Consider the following 7,581-nt stretch of genomic DNA (forward strand, 5'->3'; position numbering starts at 1 on the left):
TCTTTAATATTACCGGAATTAATTATTATATAAAAACTAATCAGTAGTCATTAAAGTCACAGTTCACGTACACTTTACGTACATATTGCACAAAATTTGTTTCTTTTATATTAGTTAGTTTAAATTATATGCTTTATATATTATATCCGCACTATAACCTATGACTATATTTTTAATTCTTTAAACAAAAACGACATATAATCTAGCCTCCCTAACTAAGGTCCTAGGCAAGACGGTAATTTTATGTTGGTTCCAGCGACGATCTAATATCCAAACAAATGCGATGTTCTTTTTTTAAGGAAAATAAATGTAACCTCATTCATTTTTTTTTATAAATAAGATGCGAGCTTCATTTACACACATACACACGCAAAAATTCTTATAACAAAATCGTCCACAATACCTTTCGGTTTGCAAAAAGGCTTGGTTCCATAAATCTTATAAAGCTTAGATGTCTTCCTACTTATTATAAATTCACTTCTCTTCTCTTCTCTTCTTTCACCTAGGCGGTTTGACTAAAAACCCACTAAACTTTTTTTTTTTTTTTTACTTATCTAAATTTAATGATTAAGTTATCATTCATTATAAGTCCTTCGTGTGAGTATAATATACCAAAATATAAGTATCACGGAAAAGAATATATATATATATATATATATATATATATATATATATATATATATATATATATATATATATATATATATATATATATATATATATATGTATATATATATATATATATATATATATATATATATATATATATATATATATATATATATATATATATATATATATATATATATATATATATATATGTATGCACACACGAAAATGGGGCAATGAAACTTGGATCTTGTTCATATCTTAATATTGATAACACTAAAAAAATCTTGTGATTCATGGTTTTGGGGGATTGTTCCTTTTGCTTAACTGGAAGATTGTAGGAGGAGCAATCTATGGAATTATCAAGTATTTTTTCTCGTTTAAAATCAATCAAATAATCGTTTAGTTTATTGGTTTTAATTATACATTCTGATAAAATTCTTTACTATTTATTTCTATTTTAAATATATAGATGACTAAATTTCGACAAAGTAAAAATAAAAATAGACATAGTAATTTGACAAAGAAGGCGATTACCCCAAGCATTATTTATAATTCATGCTAGAAATTTTGATTATTGTTGGATAGGGTATGTAATTGATAATTAACTAAGGGGTTGTTTGATAATGAATTGACCGGGTCCAGTTAGTAAATTTTGGCCGACTCCGGTCAGGCCATTTGGTAGAGCCCCAAACTGGCTTACTCTGTCAGCAATAGCCGACCAATCTCCTGACCCGATAAGTGAAAAAAACGTAGCTGACTGGTAAACAAATCCATTTGCCTTCATTCGCCCTTCTTTCTTCCTTCTGGTTGATGGACCTCTCCTCCCACTGCTCTCCTCAAACCTGCCAGTCTCTCTATCAGCTCTTTCAATTTCTCCTCAAATCGGTAATTGAAGGGTAGATTTCAATCGATTTCATCTCACACAATCCCTACGATTTGAAGAATAAGAACACGATTCTTTGTTGCACTGCGTCTAGGTTCGTACTATATGTTTTCTCTCTCTCTGTCTAGATTACTTTTGCAATCGGTATTTGGTGTTTGCTTAATTAGTATTGGAATCGATGACCTTGCGTGCGTGTCCGGTACCCAGCAAGAAACTCAAAAATACACAGCCTCTTCTCTCTTTTGGTCTCATAAATTAACACACAAGTCCTCCAATCAATCACCAAAAAATTCGATACTCACCCTCTTTCCCTTCAATTGATAAGTTGGCCGGGGATGATGATGTTGCTGTTGGATTAGGTGTCTAAGTTCATAACTATTTCTAAAATCTACTTGACCTTGTTGGCATGGTCCATTTGGGTTGCATGGCATCATGACACTTGGATAGAAAAAATGAGAGAAATGACACTTATGGTTTATTAATATATTATAAGTTCTAATATATTAATAATATTATTTAATTCGTATTGATCAAGAATTAATTTAGAATTAATTTGGTGATCAAAAGGGGACTAATGAAATATATGGGGTTGATTGTGTAAATAATCCATTCTTTTATAATGGGCTAATGATCCATGGTTTATTGAATTTGGCTAAAACCCATAGGGTGCTCCATGGATAGTCCATGGAGGTTAAAACCCATGGATCATGGAGGAAATGAAAAGCCATGTCAATTAGGGTTTACATGATTTAACCCTACTTGTGACACAACTATAAAAGGACCCCATTAGCTACCAAAATTGGCACTAAGTGAAGAACTAAGAGGGCTAGCCGATTTTGAGTGTGTGTGAACTTCTCTCAAAGTTATTCCAAGAGTTGTGGTGTTGTGTGAGATATTTGAGGCGTCACATTTGGGGTGCTAGGCTCACAAAGTTCTCAAGGAATCCAAGCAACAAGAAAGGTATGTTCTTCTACTAGCTTTTATGTTTCATGTTCCCCCATGCCATGCTAGTTAGGTTGAGAACCTTGGAAAATCAAATTTGCATGTATCTTAGTAAAACATAGATCCAAGGTTTCTAGGGTTGCATGTACACCTTAGGAGTGTTATAATACTCAAACCCCTTTAATGGTATCAGAGCCTAGACTTGTTTTCTTGATACTTGATGCAAACTTGTTTTTCAAAACCAAGAATCTGCTCATGTTGAAAAACACGACGAGTTCTGGCCAAAAACTCAACGAGTTCAGGAGTTAATGCATGAACTCGACGAGTCCCTTATAGAACTCGATGAGTTTGTCTTCCAGTTTGCAGTTTTTCGAGTTTTGCTGCTGCAAATGGACTAGAATCATTACCCTTAACTGTTTTGGACTTATAAAACTTGTTTTTGATGTAGTAATGATTATGCTAATCCATTTACAATGGTAATGATCAAAATTTCAAGTTTTCTATGTGTTTTTATGATTCTTGAAATTGTTGATATGAATGTTCATACACTTATGAGTTAAGTAGATCAGAGGAATTATTTGCAAATAGTTTGTTAGTTTAATTCTTGATCTTGATGTGTTTTAATGGAATCCATAATTTGTCCTCAAGTTATGGATTACCAAAAGTCTTCCTTTTAAAGTCCATTAACAAACACATAGGTTACATAAAATGAAGAGTGTTTCATTTTAATAAACCATTAACTCATAAGTTATGAAGTTGAAAAGTTTTGAAAGTTACAAAACTTGTCCTTAAGTTTTGGAACATGTAATGTCACTTTAAAAACATTAGTTCCAACCCCTAGAATTTTAAGAGTTAAAATTCAATCCTTATATTTATAATATTATAAGTTAATAATATATATGTATAAGAACAAGTCGTTTTTACCATTAGTAGGACTCATTCACGAAGCCGGTCTATAAGGGGGTATAAGGTTGTTGCCTATAAAATGACAGGTTAATGCGTGTCTACTTTTACCCACAACTTCATTGACTGGTGGAGGGTCGTTAGCCGAACGGGTAGGACAATGACTTTAATTCTCATTAAAAGTAATGATTATTATAAAGTAACTAAATGTTTTATTAAATTCCCAATCTTAGTTACTTTAGGAAAATTTGAATTTGGTGCTAATCCATGAAATTGCACTTTGCACCTTTGCTTAAGTCGTTAGTGGAGCGTGTGTGGTTAATCGACACACTAAATTGGATTTAACAAGGTAGGAAAAGGGTGACTTAAGGTTTATCATAGATCGGTGGAGCGCATGTGGTCAACTGACACATCGGTTATGTGATAAACATTAAGAGTACCAATTAATTTGCATCTTTATGCACACCTTGTTCTGTAATCCTCGGTATTCCAGTCACAAAACTTGAAGGGCACATTCGAGATTGAAACATGCCATTGAAAAGTTCAATGAATCTCAAAAGAATCTAGGAGTTTCAAATCCAATTAAAACCTAATAATACATTTCGTTTTCATGGTGGAAATTGGTGAATCGTCATTCACCTACCTTCAAATATTTTATAGCTTGGATTACGAAATCCCTCTTCTAAGTTATAAAATACTGTGTTGGGTCCTAGCCTTCAAATATTTATATCTAATCTAAACTTGTTCTTCTTTCTTTTCAGATGTCTTCCAACAATGCTACTTCTGGCTCAAACCCAACCGGCTCCTTCTCTCTCATGAACCTTTATGGGAGAGTCATCTTCGATGGATCCAACTTCAATGATTGGATCAGGAACATCAAGATGGTCACGCGCTATGAGGACAAGGAATATGTCCTCGACAAGGAGCTTAAGGATCTTGATTATTCTACTGCTACTCTTGAGGAGATCGCTGAATTTAGGGCACATGAGAGAGATGCTACCAAAGTGGCATGTATTATGTTGGCCACGATGACAGCCGAGCTCCAAAAGTCATATGAGGACTTTTATCCTTTTGAGATGCACCAGGATTTGATGGAAAAATATCATCAGAGTGCTCGTCAAGAGCGACATGAAATAATCTCCTCCATGATAACAACCCGAATGAAGGATGGTGAACCCATCACGGGCCACATGCAGAAAATGAAAAGGTTTGTGGGCCGTCTGCTGAAGTTGAATGTGAATGTAACACCCTGTTCTAAAAGTATCCGTTATTGGATTTCATAGGCCCAGGATAGGGAAATTACAGTCTTTTATAGGTCTTGAAGTTTTGATTCGAGAGGTTTGGGGTCGGAGTGTGTTGCTAGAATCGTAGGGTTTCTCGCCACCTTTTCGTGGATATAAAGTTCATCGGAAACAGACTTAGAATGAAGGAGTTATAGAACTTTGAAGTTAGTGACATTAATGGTCCCTTAATGGAAAAAGTGGCAAGGGAGGTGGCCAGCATGAGTACGCCCAACGTAAGATGGGGTACGCCCAGCATAGAGGGGTGAGGGATCGCGGGTGCGGAGAGGCGTACGCCCAACGTACGCTTAGAGTCTCAAAACCCTAACTTTTAGGGTTGAGCCACTATATAAAGAACATAACACACTGGTTATCAGCCCCCCTCTCATGTTCATATAGCCCCCATGAAACCCTAATCCTCTTTGAGTGTTCTTGGAGCTTGGAAGGCTTGGTGAGAGCATTTTGGTGTTTTGGATCCACTTTTCAAAAAAGAAAAGGTCAAGGCAAGGTGTTGGTGCAAGGGAGAAGGTTCAAATCTGGGATTGTTTCTTCACTTCAGACCTTTTTAAGGTATAAAGTCATGAGTTTGATGATTAATCTTTTAGATCTCTTTAGGGTGGGTTTATGGACTCTTTTAGTCCAAAGGATGGATCTTTGTGAGGAAATCTCGTTTGTGAGCTTAGGGTTGCCACCCTCAGAGCTAAAAGGGTACCTTAAGCAGTAAAGTTGCCATCTTTGAGGTCTTAATGAGCTCATGCATGAGTTAAGACCATTTCCATGGAAGTAGAAAGTCATTTTTGAGTTTGGTCTAGTTTGGGGCATGCAAAGTCACTAAGTCAGTGACTTTATGGATTAAGACTTGGAAAAGGATTTGGATATGAGATTGTAACTTCTACATCGGAGTATTAAGCACTTAATGTGAAAAGGGCTTAACAGGGGGTTACGCTGAGCGTACATGCAGGTACGCCCATCGTACTCACCATTTACTCAGTACGCTTAGCGTATGTTAGTGTACGCCCCGCATACTCTAGCAGTTTGGGCTTTGAGTTATTAGGCCTCAGATTGGACCATGCTTTGGACTTTGGGCCTTAGTGGGCCAGTAGAAGTCAGATAATATGGGCCAAGGAAATGTTTGGGCTTAGGGTAAGGCCCATTAGAGGAATTGGGCCCGATCTAGCAAATTGGGCCATTAGTGGGCTTAGGAAGCTTACTTAGTATTGAGCCTTAGTTTTGGGATTTAGATGTGGACGAGGTTGGAATAGGGGTAGAATGGTCATTTTACCCTAAGAAGGATTTTCGTACTGGTCTAAGTGATGTTTGGTGTTGGTAGTTCAGGAAGCCGAAGGGTCAGCAGTTCGGGAATTGCCAATCAGCAGCCAGGGGAGTGTCAACAGAGTTCAGTAGTGCGAGGTGAGTTTCCTTTTGTGTGAATGGGTTTACGGCCACAATGTCGGCCCATGTAGTTATGAGTAGGAAGACCCGGGGGTTAGCCCTAGGCAATGTTTGCTAGTATGATATTCAGGACCAAGGTCCAATGTCGGGCGCGTGCCCAAGGAATGGTTTGCAAGATAGAGTATACTTGTTGTCTGTATGATACTTGTATATGCCTGGTAGGGAGGTGAGTGTGGGAGGTCTCGTATCTCACCATTAGCAGAGTATGGACGGGGTTCCATATCTTATTAGTAGCCAAGAAGGGGCGAGGCCCGAGTTAGGAAAGAAGTGAGTGTGGGTTGGGCCCATATCTCACTATCAGTAGGAGTGTGGACGGGGTTCCATGACTCATTAGTAGCATGACAGGGGCAGGGCCCAAGATAGGCGATGCCTTAGGACAGTAATGCAGTAGGGTATGTTTAGTTTATGGTTATATGTTTGCATTTGTTTAGCGGGCGGGGCCCAGAGACAGGCGGGGCCTAAAGTAAAACAGATATGTATACCGAGCGGGGCTCAAAGACAGGAGGGCCCCAATGTAGCGGGCGAGGCCTGAAGTAGCGGGCGTGGCCCAGTGCTTGCAGTATGTGATTATGTATGGTATGTGGTAGGTTGGGGAACTCACTAAGCGATGTAGCGGGCGAGGACCGAAGTAATAAGCGTGGCCCAGTGCTTGCAGTATGGGATTTTGAATGGTATGTGGTAGGTTGGGGAACTCACTAAGCTTCGTAATTACGGTTTTCAGTTTTGGTTTCAGGTACTTCCGGTAGCGGAGGGATGAGCTCGGGGTGATCGCATGGCACACACACCATTGTTTAGTCAGCCTAGGATGTTTTACTCTGATAATAAGAATATGTTTTGAATTTACACTCTGATTTATGTTATGGATTGACAAATGTGGTTTAAGTACATTTTAAAATGAGATTTTTAGTCATAATTTTTGGGTCGTTACAATGAACTTTCCGGAGGAGTTGGCAATTGACATCATATTTCACTCCTTACCTCCTTGTTATGATTAATTCTGAATGACCTATCACATGAACAAGGAGGAGGTCACACTTAGCAAACTTCAAGGATTTCTGAAGACCACTGAAAGTGGTCTTAAAAGTAAATAGGTTGTTACCACTCCTACTCCTACCGCCACCCCTGTTCTGGCTATCGGGCAAGGAAAAGGGAAGAAGAGGAAGAGCCCTTCGAAGGGTACCAAGGGAAAGTCTCTTGATGGCTACTCTTCAAGTAGAACCAAAAGTGGTTCTGTCACTCCTTCTGCCAACCCTAAAGGGGCTGAATGCTTCTATTGCCATGAAAAGGCGCACTGGAAGCGAAACTGCCCAAAGTACTTGCAAGATGTTAAGGATGGGAAAGTAAAACCCAACCATGTAGTTATTTACACTATATTGTTTAATAACTCACCCTATTATAATTCTTGGGTCCTTGATACATGTTGTGGTATTCACATATGTTCTGATTTGCAGGGCCTAAGAAGAAGTGAGAATGTGGAGCATGGGAAGATAAACTTAATCATGGGGAATA

The sequence above is a fragment of the Lactuca serriola genome, chromosome 5, assembly GCF_051521515.1.
Source record: "Lactuca serriola cultivar US96UC23 chromosome 5, Lser_US96UC23_V15, whole genome shotgun sequence".
NCBI classification, from domain to species: domain Eukaryota; kingdom Viridiplantae; phylum Streptophyta; class Magnoliopsida; order Asterales; family Asteraceae; genus Lactuca; species Lactuca serriola.